The 17,105-nt window shown below is 39.0% G+C and overlaps 1 protein-coding gene across 8 annotated transcripts in view; it reads right to left on the bottom strand.

The window, feature by feature from the left end:
• The window catches only part of DLGAP1 (DLG associated protein 1), a 414,683-nt gene that overhangs the window by 335,034 nt on the left and 62,544 nt on the right, over positions 1–17,105 (bottom strand). The window contains exon 2 of one of the 8 annotated variants that reach the window (XM_068932273.1): positions 11,537–11,569. The exons of the other annotated variants lie outside the window; for them this stretch is intronic. The gene's annotated coding sequence lies outside the window, so the exon portion shown is untranslated. The remainder of the gene's footprint in view (positions 1–11,536; positions 11,570–17,105) is intronic. 8 annotated transcript variants of the gene reach the window in all.

The raw sequence follows: 17,105 nt of genomic DNA, 5'->3' as shown, positions 1-17,105 counted from the left end.
GTCCTCAGTCACTTCCAACTGCAATTCTAGCTTCCCTCTATTCAAAATCCTGCAGTTAAACCTACTTTCAGGATGACTGCCCTGATTAATAACTCTATAATGTCTGCAGTCTCTGTTGGATAAAGCATTTCTTGTTCAAAACTAATCCTTTTCCTCTGAATGCTGGCAATTTCAGTGCCAAGGGAATGAATCACCACCGCTTGGTGCTGCCACTCACACTGCTGGGATGTGTAGTCATGTGAAATCATTCTGAGCCATAATTTCTTATCCTCCCCAGTCAGCTGTGGGTTATAACAGTGGAAGGCACTACACAGGTAGTCCAACATGCCTGTCAAAGAGACCAGAGCAAGTTCATGGATACTGTGTGAATTTTGAATGCCTCCATCCTGGCTAACTCAAGAAAGCGTAATGTCTGCAGGGACAAACAAGAAAACCAAAAAGGCAGAAAATGGTAAGACAGGATACAGTTCCTGAAAGGAAATGGAAGGGAGTGAAAGCTTTGTCCTACGTTAAGTTCCACTGCAGCTTGCCAGAAAACAATTCTACTTAGCAAAAGTGGTTAGTATTTCGATTTTTGCTCCACCTAACCGGAATAAAAAAAGAGAGAAAAGATCTCTTGGATTTTCATGCAGCAATGGGAGATGTACTCCTTACAGTGTGGAAAAAAACATTCAGTGGTATTGCTTGGGGCTCATGTATCAAAGGATCATTTAGTTCACAGCAGAGGTCTCAACATGGATGGGTCAATGCTACCTCCATGTAACTACCCTACTACTGGATGATTAACTATTCTGGCTGTCTATGGTTTTTGAAAGGTATTTCATCTGCATGTAGAACATAAACATTTAAGAAAACATGATCGTTTCCACAGAAGAGGCTAACATATTCCTGCCTGCTTCTGTGGGAGTGGGAGTGGGGAGAGAAGCACCTTTCAACAAAGGATTTAGACATTTTTCAACAAGTTAATTAAACAGTTTTACAATGCTCCTATGCAACAACGTATTAATACATTTATGTTCATGATGAGTAGACTGAAGGGCAGAATTTTATATGCATATCCCCTGAGGAAGAAAGGCTGAAACAGGTATTTTCTCATCACCTTCACTGAGGCCCATTTCACCTGAATTTAAATGACTTGAGTAAGATTATGCAGTGAGTCAGCACAGAGCCCAGAATAGAACGGGGGAATTGTGGCTCATTGTCTCTGTCTTTAACCATTAATTTGCACTCCCACACTGAGAAAATGGATGTTACTATTTTATTAAGCCCCATCCCAACATATTTGAGAAGAGCCATAGACTGAAATATAAGCCTGACATCCAGTCTCAAACTTGGGTCATTATGAATATGGGTAGAAACGGCGCAACACTTGCGTAAACTGGCAGGCCTATGAGCTTTACCTTTCAGTCCCCAGCTTTGGCTGCTTTGGGTTCTGTAAACACTTTACAACCTGTTCCAGGTAAAAGGTAGTCTACAACTTCCTTATAGCAGGCATAGACCAAGCACTCCTTAACATCTGTATCTGTTTTTTCCCCACTTGCCCACTTGGGTTAACTGGGATGAGCAGGTTGCATTTCCTGTTTCTTCCTGTCCCACAGAATTCATCCTGTCCTCTCCACCTGATCCTAGCAGACAGTGGGGTACAGCCAATGTGTTTTCACTCCTGCTCCCTCTAGCTGCTCACAGCTATAAGAGCAGGTAAACAGTCATTGTCCTCCTTCCCACAGCAAGAGTAGTGGTCTGACCACTGCTGAGTAGGGATGCTGAAGAGAAAGAATGGCTCCCCCCAGTCAACCAAGTAGTAGGTGAAATGCTGTTCTACAGCAGGAGTTTTACAGTTTCAAAAAGTAGTTTTCAACAACTTTTAGCAGGGCAGGCCTCTTAAAAATTTTAAAGTAAATGTTTGAAGATCTTTTAAAATTTCACATGCACAGAAAGCTGTATAATATAAATGAAAAAATATTTCCTAGTCACCATCCAAATCCCCTAAGCAGAAGTCCACACACTTCTGAGCCATTTGGACCACAGGAGTAAAAAAATGATCTGTTAAAACAGGTTTCAGTATGGGAAATAAGGAAAAAACAGAAGAGAGGGGTGAGAAGTGGCAAGAGGGAGATGTGATTGTATGTAATATATACATTACTGTATGCACGATTTGCATACTGTCAGCTTGCAGACCCAAGGTGAAATTTTTCTTCAAGATACAAAGAGACAAGAATTACAAATGGTAACAGTGAATTATGGCCATCTGATATAATTAAGATAAATTTCTAAGCTATGGACCCCTTTTCCAACTGTAAGAGAAGGATGTTAGATACAGTGCCGTATACCCTTGCAGAACCTTCCAATAACTTTGCTTGGCAGAACGGATGGTTGGTTAAGCATCATTTGCTTTATATATTGCTTTCTTAGAAGTCATCTGCATTACAGTGTTCACAAATTGATATACCCAGTGGCAATACATATAATGGAGCACAGCCCTCTGAAAGTGTACAAAGACAAGGCATAGAGTGAATGGGTGAAGAAGCAGTGGCACACAGAGATAAAATAATCTGGCTAAGATTGAACAGCAGGTCTCCAACAAAGTTGGGAATACAAATGAGATTCTAAGGAGTTTCTTTAGAATGATCTTCTGGAATATGTTTCCTCTGTAATATCAAGACTTTTTAAAAAGATATAAAGTGCTAGGATATACAAATTCTGTTTTCTTTATATAAATGTACATATACAGATCTGTAAATCTGTAGTCTTCAGAAGACCATAAACTATTTTTGTGTATGGCTTTAAATTCCAGTGCTGTGTGGAGCTTTCATAAAAGGTGGCTAAAAAGTCAATATTCCCTCCTGTAACTCAAAAATTTAGTGATGTCTGATGAAATTACTAGCTGGAAGGTTTAAAACAAACCAAAGGAATTAATTTTTTCCACAGATTGTGCACATAAATTGTGAAATAGAATCACAGAATCAAAAAATGGTTGAGGTTGGAAGGGACCTCTGGAGATCATCTAGTCCAACCTCCCTGCTCAAGCAGCGTCCTCTAGAGCATATTGCCCAGGATCACATCCAGACGGGTTTTGAAGACCTCCAGGGAAGGAGACTCCACCACCTCTCTGGGCAACCTGTGCCAGTGCTCTGTCACCCTCACAGTGAAGAAGTTTTTTCTCAGGTTCAGATGGAACTGCCTGTGGTTCAGTTTCTGCCAGTTGCCTCTTGTCCTGTTGCTGGGCACCACGGAGAAGAGGCTGGCCTCATCCTCTTGACACTCCCCCTTCAGATACTTATACACATTGATGAGATCGCCTCTCAGTCTTCTCTTCTCCAGGCTGAACAGGCCCAGCTCTCTCAGCCTTTCTTCATAGGAGAGGTGCTCCAGCCCTCTAATCATCTTGGTAGCCCTCCGCTGGACTCTCTCCAGCAGTGCCATGTCTCTCTTGCACTGGGGAGCCCAGAATTGGACACAGTACTCCAGGTGAGGCCTCCCCAGGGCTGAGGAGAGGGGCAGGATCACCTGCCTCCACCTGCTGGCAACACTCTGCCTAATGCACCCCAGGAGACCATTGGCCTTCTTGGCCACAAGGAGAGGTGCACTGCTAGACCCTGTACTAACAAACAAAGAAGGTCTAGTTGGAGATGTGAAGGCTGGGGGCAGCCTTGGCTGCAGTGACCATGAGATGGTGGAGTTCAGGATCCTACGAGGAGGAAGCAGACAGTAAGTAGGATCGCAACCCTGGACTTCAGGAGAGCTAACTTTGGCCTCTTCAGGGACCTACTTGGAGGTATCTCATGGGGTAGGGCCCTTGAAGGAAGGGGGGTCCAAGAAAGCTGGTTAATATTCAAGCATCACTTCCTCCAGGCTCAAGATCAGTGCATCCCTCTGAGGAAGAAGTCCAGCAAAGCAGGCAGGAGACCTGCATGGATGAGCAAGGAACTCCTGGCCAAACTCCAGCAGAAGAAGGAAGTCTACAGAATGTGGAAAAGGGGACAGGCCACTTGGGAGGAATATAGGGATGCTGTCAAGAGTGTGCAGGGACGCGACAAGGAAGGCTAAGGCCCAGTTGGAATGAAATCTGGCAAGGGATGTCAAGGACAACAAGAAGGGCTTCTTCAAATACATCAATAGCAAAAGGAAGACTAAGGAAAATGTGGGCCCGCTGCTGAATGGGGCGGGTGCCCTGGTGACGAAGGAGACAGAGAAGGCAGAGTTATTGAATGCCTTCTTTGCTTCAGTCTTTACTGCTACGGCCAGTCCTCAGGAATTCCAGACCCTGGGGACAAGAGAGGAAGGCTGGAGAAAGGAAGACTCTCCCTTGGTCGAGGAGGATCAGGTTAGAGATCTTTTGTCTGAACTTGACACCCATAAATCCATGGGCCCTGATGGGATGCACCCACGAGTGTGGAGGGAGCTGGTGGATGTTATTGCTAGGCCACTCTCCATCCTCTTTGAAAGGTCCTGGAGATCAGGAGAGGTGCCTGAGGACTGGAAGAAAGCCAATGTCACGCCAGTCTTCAAAAAGGGCAAGAAGGAGGAGGCAGGAAACTACAGGCCTGTCAGCCTCACCTCCATCCCGGGAAAACTGACGGAACAGCTCCTCCTGGAGGTCATCACTAAGCATCTGGAGGACAAGAAGGAGATCAGGAGTAGTCAGCATGGATTCACCAAAGGGAAATCATGCTTGACCAATCTGATAGCCTTCTAGGATGGAATGACTGACTAGGTAGACAGATGAGGGGAGAGCAGTGGATGTTGTCTACCTGAACTTCAGCAAGACTTTTGACACTGTCTCCCATCACACCCTTGTAGGTAAACTCAGGAAGTGTGGGCTAGATGAGTGGACGGTGAGGTGGACTGAGAACTGGCTGGATGGCAGAGCTCAGCGGGTTGTGGTGAATGGCGCAGAGTCTAGTTGGAGGCCTGTAGCTAGTGGTGTCCCCGCTAGCTCATTCTCATAAAATATTATGAAATCAAAAGTATAAAGAATTCAAAAAGAGACTGACAAGTTCATGGAGAGTATGCCCACTGATCGTTATTAAGTGCAGAAACAGGCTCCTTAACCCTGGATGGGCATTCTAGGTGTGACCTGTTCCTTATACTTTTTCTATACGCTTCACTGCTGGTGACAGCAAGAGACAGACCAGCTGGATCTTTGGTCTGGCACTTTTTACGTACAGTAGAGCGTTGGAGAGGATGGTACTACTCATGTATGAGCTTCTCATTCAACACCACCTGTCTTCCTGAAAAGTTACATTCACAAAGCAGACATCGAGCAACACCAATCAAGCTTTGCTTGGTTCGTTCTTCCACATCTTTCAAGGGTATTAATTTCTGGTATATGGTCAAAGAAGACGATCTTTACTCATTGCTTTGCAAAGTTAGAATAACAATGTATTCCCCAGTTCCTCTGGTTACCCAAGTCAAACCCTATAGCTTCCTGAGAATGGTTTTTAGCTGTAAAAAAACAATTAGTTTCTTAGCTAAGAAGAAGAAAGAAGGACAAAGGGAGATATAAAGAGAGTCAAAGGTCTTCTGCTCTAAAGAGTCACAATTAGTTTCTTCCATGCCTGCCTTAACATGAACCATGAAATGTTCAGAAGTTTTATATTAGCCAAGTTTACATTCTCACTGTATCTTACTCCTCACACTGTATCTCCTTCATGAAAAAATCTACCTTCTGGGGTACTTTTTCTCAACAATGCCAACCAAGGAGACTGTAGGCAAAGCCACCTGGAGGGCATAATCAGCCTAAAGCAAGTTAGAAATGCACTGAAGTCATCAGAAATAGTATCGTTAAAACAGCAATTGATAGTGATACCCCTGTTTTTTCCAAATAGCCTACCTTTGGATCCCCTTAGAACTTGCCCTTCCCCTTAGAAGGGATTTCCTTTGTGAGAAATGTTTAGGGTGCTGAAGTAAGAGCTTAAAATGGAAAGCTAGTTTTGAATTTCAGAACTTCATTACAAGGGTGGTTTTAGGCTAGCTTTATCTCATACACCTTCTGTCAGAGTAAGGGGCTGCTAGGAAAAAAAACACAGTCTGAGGCATTAGAGGTTTTTTTGGTAAGGGAGGAGTATGGTTCTAAGAAACATAAAATCTGGCCAACTGTTACTTCGTAGCGGTACGACTGCAGAAAGAAGCATTAATTGTCTTCACACTTACTGCTGTATCGCTGTTACTTATTAAGCATGAAATACTGAACTAATTCTTTGTATTCTGACAGTTAAAGGAAAATAAGATGGATAAAGACATAGTATGGTGGCCCTGAAGTTGTGCTACCACCTGCACAAGAAAATAACACTAAATTTGGCTTCCAGGTCTCTCACTAAATCTACCTTCTCCCTCAGGGAAGAACATGGTAGAAGTTTTTCTTACTTCTGTTATAAGAAAAAATGTTTATCTGGATATAATTTAACTATCTGGCTTTGGCATGAACAGCCATGTTCAAATCTTATAATTTGGCAGTTTTAAAATTTGTATTATAAATAAATGCCTCCTCTATGCAGCTGTTTTGCTTTGTACTTTTTAACTCTTCTAAACCTGATTTAGACGATGTAATCAGCTGCTTGAAGAAATGTAATTTAAATGAAGTAGTATTTCAAAGAGCATTATTGCTATTATTATAACTTCCCTGATGTGTAGCTGTAAGCAGAAAGACAAATGATGGTAAATGACCTAGATAAATGTGTCTCAATAGCCGTAACTCCTTACTCTTGACCTTCTGACACTGTCCCAGCTGTGCAATGACTTGTCCCAGCATTAACAGATCGACAGTCTTAGGCTCTTTCTGTTCTGGGCAAGCTACTCGTATTCTGCAAACATACATACACTCAAAATTGGTGGACTAAAACGAATGTCTAATATAAGATCCATAGAAATGCTGAACTTTACTGCAGCTTCTGGTCTCCCACTACAAAAATAAAAAGTTACAGTACTAAAGTAAGGGCTATGTATATTTTGCTGCTATTTGGAAGTTTTCTTATCTACTTTTGAGCTGTATAACTCAGTAATCTCATCATACCTTGCTCCTATTTCCAGTGCCTTTTAGTAAACAGAAAAGAAGACAAGAAATGACAGTCAGTATTTTTGACTTAATATATTGAGAATCATAATTTGTAAATTACAATTGAATTAATTGTAAATTTATATTGTGTATAATTCAATGCACAATAGTAATTCAACAAAAATACACAAGGCCAAAAAGAAAATCTTAAACTAGTCAGAGAATATGTAAAACAGGGCAGAAAAGCTCTGACCATCACAGAACCTCAGTGTTGCCAGTAATTCAGAGAGCAATGTGTATGTTATAAAATATATGCTATAATATACGCATAGAGTACCCATGGTTTTTTGCTTAAGAAATCAGCCTTAAAATGCTGGACCATACCTGCATAGAGCATTATCTTGCAAACACAGTCAAGAAGCTTAATACAAAAACATATACCAATAATTTACATTACTAGAGGCTGAATTAGGTATTCCCCTATGTAGCCCAAAATACCTCTAGATTTTAGACCAAAATCAATCTCCATTATCAAGTGGTATAAAATTTTACTAAGCATTTTGAAAGCAAATAAACCAAATGTGCTGTAACATCACTACCAAAATGTAATCTAGCCTCTGTTGGTATTTCCACATTCTGCTTGCACGCTCAGACAAGAATAAATAAACTTTTGTCATGAGGAAGTGAATTTGGAAGACTTTTTCATCATCCTCAATAATCATCACAGCAAAAAGCCTTGAGAATTACATTTTAAAATTCTGCTAAGAGAAAACTCTCCTATGAAAAAGACCACCATTTTGGCCTTTCCTAAATTATATTAGGAAATCACTGTCAGGACAATATGCTGTGTAACAACAGGCCCATAGGACAGGGAGGCTTATTTTCATAGAATGCAAAAACTATTATTTTGCATACAGTTTCACTATAAATTCTCACTGTGAAATTTAAAAATACATAAAATATTAATATATATTTACATTTAGATTAAAGTAAATCCAGAAAATATAAGCTTTTTAAGAAACTTTGTTCATTTACTGCCAACTTGAATGTCTTCTGAGAGAAGAGTTACATACAACAAACTACAAGAGGTTCAAAAGTCTTCTTTCAGATAAGACTCCTTGCACACTTTTAGGCATGCTTAAATGATTATGAGCAAAGGGTACATCTGAGAGGCTGGAGGAAGGGAAAGGAAGCTACCTCTTCCTTATTCTGTGAGATAATGCTCTTCACGTGAAGGGTGACATCCCCACTAACGAGTCTGAAATGGGTGACACAGTTGTAGTGACCGTATTTTGATCAGAAATATACTATACTAAACTTCTTTTATATTCATGGAGATAACAAAAATCTAATTTGAAGCATTTGTAGTAAATAGAACAGCTAGCATTTAAGACTCATTTTGAAACTTAGAGAAGTCCTTTTTCTTACATAGTAATTGCGTTTTAAAAATGACAAGTGGATGGATAAGAGGTGAAATATGTCTGTACCGGACCACTTAGCTCATTTCAAAAATATGCATTTTAATACAGCCAAGTGTAGTATCATATCACTAGGTACAGAAGTAGCAGATTACACTTCTAGAATGGAGGCTATAGCTACAAAGAAGCAGCTTGGTAAGAATTTAAAGGTTATGCTACACAAGCAACTGTAAATAGTTCCTAGTGTGATGCTACTACTAAGAAGGCTAACATGATCTTTAGGTATATAAAGCAGGGCAGCATCAAACAGCAGTAGGAAGATGACACTTTCCCATTTGTGGAACACCTGGGAACACCACTACCACCACTACCAAAAAGCATGCCCACATTGTAAGCAGAGGAGTGTTAAAGACCTGAAAAAAATACATGTAAAAGAATTATGTGAGATCTGTAAAACTGACCTTCTAGAGAACAATTTAGGAAGCTCAATCTATTTCAATTGTCTATTAAAAAAGACAATGTGACTTCTAGTGACCCTCTAGCAACCCAGTCTGGATCAAAAGTAACCACCCACCTAGTGTCACTCTCTGCTCTCTTCCCACTACAATAGCATTATGCATTGTAAGGTGGCCCATGAAAAATTATAATTTGGCGTCATGTTGTTTCATTATAGTTCAGAATTATGAAAGAAGAGTAACTGTGAGATCAGATATTGAATATCATGGATTGAAGAACAGAGATTAGGCAGCATTAACAAACTATTAGTTTTGGTTTAAAAACATAGCTTAAGCTCCTGAGAAACTCTTGAACAAAAAGGCCTCCCTGTGCCTATATATATGGTTGGCATATTCCTCACGTAAGCAATATGCTCTTATAGACACTTATCACAGTCAGTAAAGACAGTGTCAGTTTTATTTCATTTATTTCATTTATTACTGTGAATAATAGGGTTTTCCTTTGAAAGAGTGACCTGTGTGGGTAACCAGGTGATTTAAATTGAAGAAATATTCACTTCAAAACAGGGCGGCACAAACCACCGAGGATGAGAAAGGGATTCAGATTAGTCAAATAGAAACTTGGCGTTGATCCACTGGCTCCAGAATTTCACACATCTATAAACGTTACAGTCGGTGCATTTTGAAACAATAAAATCAGTAAAAGCAATAAGATCTTTCAGCTCTTATTCTTCTCATTCTAATGGAAATTAGCAATAATAGAGCCTTTTAAGAGTATTATTCTGAGGGCCAGTTACTTCAATCTATGCATTTGCTGATTGCTCTGTTAATAGTTCATATATTTCCTCATCAAGCCAAAGCCAAAAATCATCTTATCCACTTTTCTGCCAATGTGGAATTGATTCTTACTGTACCTACCCGCTTGCCAGGTTCATGCAACCAAACATTGACATTTCAATTCCCTTCTCTCTCAAAGATACACACACACACAGACACACAGACACACACACGTGCACACAGAATATTTCTGCCTAACAGAACTCTTTGAGAGGTGGCAACTTTCCTCATAATTTCTGTGCCTGTGTTTTACTTTTACCTCTGCAAGCAGGGCTATGGCTCACCCTAACTATCAATGGTCAGATCATCCGAGGGTGTCTGTTTCCTGTTCACAAGGAGGGAAGATATGTAGGTAATTTCATTTGACATTAATGGGACTTATGCATATAAATCTCTTGAAAGTCAATGGAAAAAAAGGACCTTAAAGTTTTCACAAAGGAAACAAAGTAAATCAGACACTGGAAAGCAAGAGAGGGGAAAGGTCTATTTCCCTTATATAGCCAAATAGCTCCAACATCACATTTTTGTCTGTGGCCTTATGTACCAGCCTTGATCCAGAGAGATCCTCACGTATAAATGTTTAATGAACACCTTTTGGAACTAAAAAGAAATATGTCTAAATGATGACCCGAAAGAATGCTTAATGGGGTCTAGATAAAATGTCAACGTTATTTGTTGTGTTCTTTGCTGTTTTACGCTCTTGGCATCACTGGTAATCCCACTCAAGCAAAGTATTCCAGGTTCCTGAGAAACTTAGTCTTAAATATATAAGTGTTTTGATAATAGAGACATTTCTGTTCCAATTCCTTTCATTTTTGTATGCAGTATTACAGCAACAGATATTGCACTGAGCAATGAAAGGCCTTTTGATCCAAGGACCATAAAACTGAATGGGCTAAGCAGGTTCTATGCAGAATAATGCAGTTCAGACTGAAAAAAAAAAAGAGAGAGAGGTATACAGTTCTAACTGTGAGATTTTTTTTCCACAAAACAGAGATAAAGTGATGGTCTAGGTATTTTTAGAGAAAAGGGATCCAAGTTCTACATCAGTAAAACGAATCTTCAACTTTTTTATAGCTGCCTTATTTTCATTGTGTTCATAGACAGGTAGGAAACAAGTTCAGAGGATACAAAAGCCATCATCACAGTAGAGGTCAGTAAGTGATTCACAAACTACAGTGAGTAAAATAGGATTTTTATTCATTTTTTTCTCCCCAAAGTAACTCTAGGGCCTCTGTACAGTTAGAAACATGCACATAGGATATCTGTCTTGGATTACAAAGACCAATAGTCTCTCCCCTATCCTGGGGATATTTTAAGGCATTGAGGTTCAGGATTTGGTAGCATTTCTAGAAGTCTACATTTGACAGCACCATAACAGTTATCGTTTGCACATTGCAAACATAAACTATCTTTGGCCTAAAAACTCCAGCTAAGATGGAGACAAACTGTATTACAGACTTCATAAAAAGCAGTCTTAGTCAATTAAGATGACATAGACTAAGCAAACAAAGCTCTCCCCTTTTAGAGAAGAAAACTTCAGACACAGAAATATTCATTCACCTGCCCAACATCACACAGTAACTCTAGGTCAGAATTTGCCCGCTGTTTAAAAGGTCAGCCACCGCCTGAGCATAGCACCATCTGGGAAATCACAACTGTGTGTTCCAGTTTATTCATTAAGGAAACAACTGTGGGCAAACTTTTCAGTGTAGGGACTCTTTTAATCAAAGTACTTAAAGCATATCAAAATCATAACATTTTCAACTTGACATTAGTTCAGAACAAATATACCCATTCTGCTTGCGGCTATTGACTGGTAAATATCATACCTTGGATATAAAATATACTGGCTGGCACCACACCTAAAAGTGAAAAAAATATATAATAGTGAGAAGATTCTGATTGAACAAGAGACACTATCATAGGTTAAAAAAACCCCATAAATTATAGCCAGTTAACTTGACAGAATAAACAGACAAAAAAGTTACATTATAACATTTTCCAGCAATGTTCCCCATCTTCTCCCCATTCTTCTACCCAAGCAGAAGAAACTTTCTTTTCTGAAGGAAAAGCACACAACAAAACTTTTACAGCACTCTAACTGAAAGAAAGGAGGCTTGGCTTCCTCCCTAGAGGCTCCTGAGAGAAGATCTTAGAGAAGAAAAAGATGAGACCACATCCCAAAACCACAAGGTCTGAAGCCTTGCAAACAAATCGGGATTGCAGTTGATCATCTTGGTGAGAAAGAATAACAGAGGCCAGGAAGAAAAGCAGTACTTTAATTTCTATATAAAACTTTTAACGAGGACACAAAAACATGACACGGCTCCAATTAAGAAAATAGCAAGGCCTCAAGCTAGCGTAACTTTGATCTTATTCTTTGCTGGAGAAAAGAAATTTTACCTCTTCAAAGCTTCAGTCAAGTAGAACCAGCTTATTAAGGAGGAAGAAAAATAAGAACACTTTAGAGAGACAAAGGGCAAACTGACAGGTATAATATTTTAATTGATTGGCTACATCAGAGGAATTAAAATAATGATATACCTTTATTAGTACAACAATAGTCATATATATTAAGCTGAGACCTGAGTGGCATAAAATATGCAAATTTCATCTCAGCTTTGGCCTTTTTATTTCTATTTTGCCTTATAGATTTGAAGAGCCTTTCGGTTTTGTTATAAAATTATTTCCCACTACTTATTCTCTACAATATTAAAAAGTATTATAAAAAGTATTTTGTTAAGTACTATCATTGGGTTTTGACTGTGTAATTAATATTCGTTTACAGTGTTAGATTGACAGACACTGAAACTCAGATCCTGTATCTGTCTGCAAAATAAATTACTATTCAGCTAAAGACAGTATAAGCATTTTCAAATTTATTTGGGAACATATCTCATTCCTGACCACTAACTGTCATATCACTTAGTACTGCCCTGGCAAGGGGTGACACAAATCTCTCCTGAAAGTGTTAGGGTAGGTGTTACCTAGAGCTGACTGCCATGTTCTCCAAACAAGGTACAAAGCAGACTTTCCAAGAGTAGTGAAGTGATAATAATTTTCAGTCACTATTGGTGACTGAGCACTAGCCAGCTGTACTCAAAGGCCTCCGTGACCATGTGTCACTGCAACGCGAGTCACTAAACAATCAAAAGTCCCTCTGATCTTTCAGATTAGAACCTTTAAAGAAAAAAAAATCAAAAAACTGAGAGGACAAAAGAGGTGCCTAGAGCAAACATGAGATAAAAAGAATAGGGTATTTTATCCTTGTTAAGCTAGATGTAAGTAGCTAATCTGTGTGGTAAGGTTGCTTTTGCCATCTGCAGGACCATTAAGATCAGGTCAGTTTTAGTGAAGAAAATTAGGCAATGGTTTATAGATTTCATTAACAGCTGTCTCTTTCCAGCCATTAAAATAGCAAGGGTTTAAAAATTAAGACAAAGAAGAATTTGGTTACAAAAAAGTATAGGACAGTACAGGTCTAGGTCTAAGGCTGAACTAAATTATAAATTTTGAGTGTGACCTGTTAGAAGATTTCTGCTATCTTGGAGTATACCCAAAGGGAATAATTTAAAATCTGCAACTTAACACACGTGTTCATGCCTGAGCTGCTAGAGCTGGCATCTGCCAGAAGAGTTTGCATTCCCAGTGGCTCAACTCTATGTTATTTACATGAAGCATCTTTAACGTTTACAACCTGGAGCCAATGTAAAGTCAATGGACCCATCCAACCGAATCTCTCTGAGGTCAGCAAGTTCAGAGTCAGACCCCAAAGTCTGTCCACAGCTGCTGGTTGTGAAGTGTTTCAAGGGGAGCAGCACATTATGCTCAGCTGGTTCTTCAGATGTCCCCACCCTTCCCATTAATACTGAGGACCTGTATTTACTACACAGTGATATCTTACTGCACACAAATAACCAACAACTAGCATCGCTGTCAAGGTTTCAACATTACGATGCATATTATATAATTGAGAAGTCTTTTCTTTTGCCCTTTTAAATATATGTTTTCAATTTATTTGAAAAACCTCAGTCAGGCAATGGATTAAGTAAAACTGGAAGACATCAGTCATTCACTGGGGAGGTTCAGGGTCAGATTATTAACAGTATTTGCCAGAGACAACTGAAACAAAAATGCATGATTTCTTGTTTTGTGAAATTATCAGTTGTTACTTTTATATTATTAAATCCTTCTCACAGACAAACTAACACAGATGGACTTAGTCATTCCATAAGCTAATCAGTACCTAAAATCTTTCTCATTTGACTTTGAATGATACCTTAACAAGGTAGTATCAGCTCACACTAAAAACGTGATTAGTAAGGACAAGTGAAAATAGCAATGAAATCTAGTGCGCGGGGGACCAATACTATGCTGTTAAAAATACAAAAGCAAAATATGACCTCCTACAATTCTCGCATCTGAATTTGAGGAAGAGCCCATCCAAGGACATTCTATACAGAATCCAGTTCCATCACTCTTCTCTCAGCTATGATCTGTACTTAGATCAAATGAATGGAAACATTTCACTTCTTCAGCATATAGCCTAAATCAGTATGCCATTACCATTACAAATCAATGTGTTCTGAGCCATAAAAAAGTTCAAAGCTCATACAACCTCCAATTAACCAAAGAAAAGGCCTGATATATCTATGTAACTTAAAACATTAAGTATTGCCTCTATAGGAGGCCTCAATTTGAATGTTAATTTTAAATTGTCCCATTAGTCATGAGAGAATAACGCATGTATCGCAGGACATTTTGCATTTTTAGGATGGTATTCCAGAAACACTGAAAAGAGATAGCACAGAATTTACCTTGCAACTGTTCTGTAAAGCATGACATACTAATACAGGATTTTTTACAGAACAAAAGTAACTGATTACAAGGAGTTACAAACCAAAGAGCAACAGCATGCCCTTTCCTCAGATGTTGATGACAATCCTTTATGATAGTGGTATTAACAAAAATCAGTGAAGGCAGACCCCTTAGCCCTGTACTTTCAATATTTAATATCTTGCTGTCATAGTAACAGGAAAGATAGTACCAAGATACTTACATGGAAGTATAAAATTAAATCGACTATTTTGCAACAGAAAGTAGGAATGCTTATTCCCTATTTTATACATGATGAAAGCAATGCACAGAGCCATCGTGTGACACATCCATGAACACAACTTACAGAGACTTACTAAAGAAAGGTACCCTGACGTAAAGGCAGGAGCCTCTACACGGTGATGCTACCTATGCTTGCTAAGTTGTGATACTACGTATGATGCTTTCTATTACAAATATACTGTCAATTAAAATATAACTATATTTTTCATTGCTATTCCCTCTACGTGTGTGATACGCCTCAAGTCATTATCACACTCATTAAAACACAGCAGTACTGTATCCCATGTCAGCATTTAAATGAAGTACGAGGGTCTATAACAACACAATTAACAGAAGTATCCCCAATGAATGAGGCCTTGAAAAACAAAGAGAAGCCTTGATGGGAATCTTTCTGCACTTCAGGCCTACATACAGCAATCACTAGGGCTTTTCATCTTTCTATTTTAAACAGAATTGACAGGCCTGATGGAAGGAGAAAGAGAAAGCACAATTTTGAAGCTTCATTTCTATTCAAGACGTAACACAAGGGCGTCCAAAGGCAGCCTAACAAACATGAGATACAGTCAGAAAATGATGCCTCATTTAGCAGCTGAATTCATTTACTCTTTTTGAGGCTCTACACAGCACCTTCCACAAGGACCTCTCTCCTGACTCATGTGTTTCAGAACTTCACAAATAAAAATAGCATGTGCATCTGAACACCGGAGAGCCCCAAAAGACAAAACAAATAGGAAATTTCTACCTTACATTATACTTGTGTACTTTCTGCTCAAGCTGCAAATATCTCTGCACGTTTCTTTACCTTGGACAAGATGAAAGGTCACTCATTATGTGCATAATAACCTAATCTCAATTGTAATTATACTGCAGAAAAAAAACCTTCATTTGAAGGTTAACTAGATTTAAAATAACCCAGTTCTCATCAGGGTGATACATTTATTTTAATTAAGTCAATCAGCTTAACAAGGATTTAATTAAAAACAAGTTAGCAAGTCAGAAGAAGTATTTGAAATGTAATTAATAAATATTTTAAATAAGCAAGATGTACTTAAATCAAAAATATGACTGTAAATGCACTAGGCTTTTTCTTGGCAGACATTTGCAACTGGTCAACAACAAAAAACATTCCACAATGGGAATGCTGTTATCCAGCCCTTCCTAGCTCTCTATGAACACTGAGCCCAGGAGGTACAGTACTGAGATATCAAAGAATTAGATAAAGAGATGAGTACCTATTTCCATTTGTTTTACCAGAGGAATAACACAAGATTTGCCCACCCTCTCTTTGCTCCATTTCATCCATTGCTATTGGTACAAAATAGCTGTTTAAGACAGTTAAACAAAACATAAAGCATCTTTCCACTGAACTGACATGTTTTGTTAGTTGTGCAGCTTCTTTCTGTGAGCACTCTGCAAGCGGGTGGAGCGGGGAGCATAACACTGACAAGCAAAAAAAAGACAACCATCAAAATGAAGAGGCTACTGTTCATGCTGTCCCTCCAATCTCTCAAAAGACATCAGTAATTTCTATCAGTCATGTGTTCCCATTATGTGCGTTACCATTGTCTTTTGGAAAATCCAGCATCTCGTCTCTAGCTTTGGAGTGTAACAGAAATGCTTAGACCTCTGCCTCTCACAGTATCTCCTTCAGTGTTTCCCAGGGATCTCTCTCCTTTTTAATACCATTATGGTCCTCCCCTTTCCAGCTTCTGACATTTCAGGGTGAAGTGGAAAACACAAAGCACAAGCAAGATCCCTTTTCTCCTTAAGTCATCATTAAAAAGACATTTTTCTGTTGTGAATTAGAATGCAACCAAAAGTAAACATATTTCAAGTAAACATAATTTAAAGGGCTAATAATATATACCGGAATGAAAGTTTTCATCGACTTCCACTCTTTCCAAATGACTGAGCACATTCTCTTTCATGCATTTGACACATTGAGAACAGAAGCATGAAGATTAAGACAAGAATGATCAAAAGCATCAGCTCTTTTTGGGCAACCAAATTTGAGAAGCCTATGGCTGATCCTTCTGATTACTTCACATTATATTGACCTTTTCAACTTTAAACCACAGTTGCTATTCGATCGGCCTCAGCTACAGCTATGAGCGCTCCAAACTTGAGTAAATCAAACCAAAGTTACTGATGTTAAGAACACGGAAGATAAGCATAACTCCTTGAGAATTTTTATCTGCATGATTTGCACAGCATCACTGAGGAAGTCTGTGGCAAAGGCAAGGCTGACACCCAATTATCCGCAGTGACTAAAGCAGATGA

This window comes from Struthio camelus, chromosome 2 (assembly GCF_040807025.1).
Source record: "Struthio camelus isolate bStrCam1 chromosome 2, bStrCam1.hap1, whole genome shotgun sequence".
NCBI classification, from domain to species: domain Eukaryota; kingdom Metazoa; phylum Chordata; class Aves; order Struthioniformes; family Struthionidae; genus Struthio; species Struthio camelus.
The sequence above is the reverse complement of the archived record's forward strand: the minus strand, read 5'-3'. Positions and strand labels throughout refer to the sequence as shown.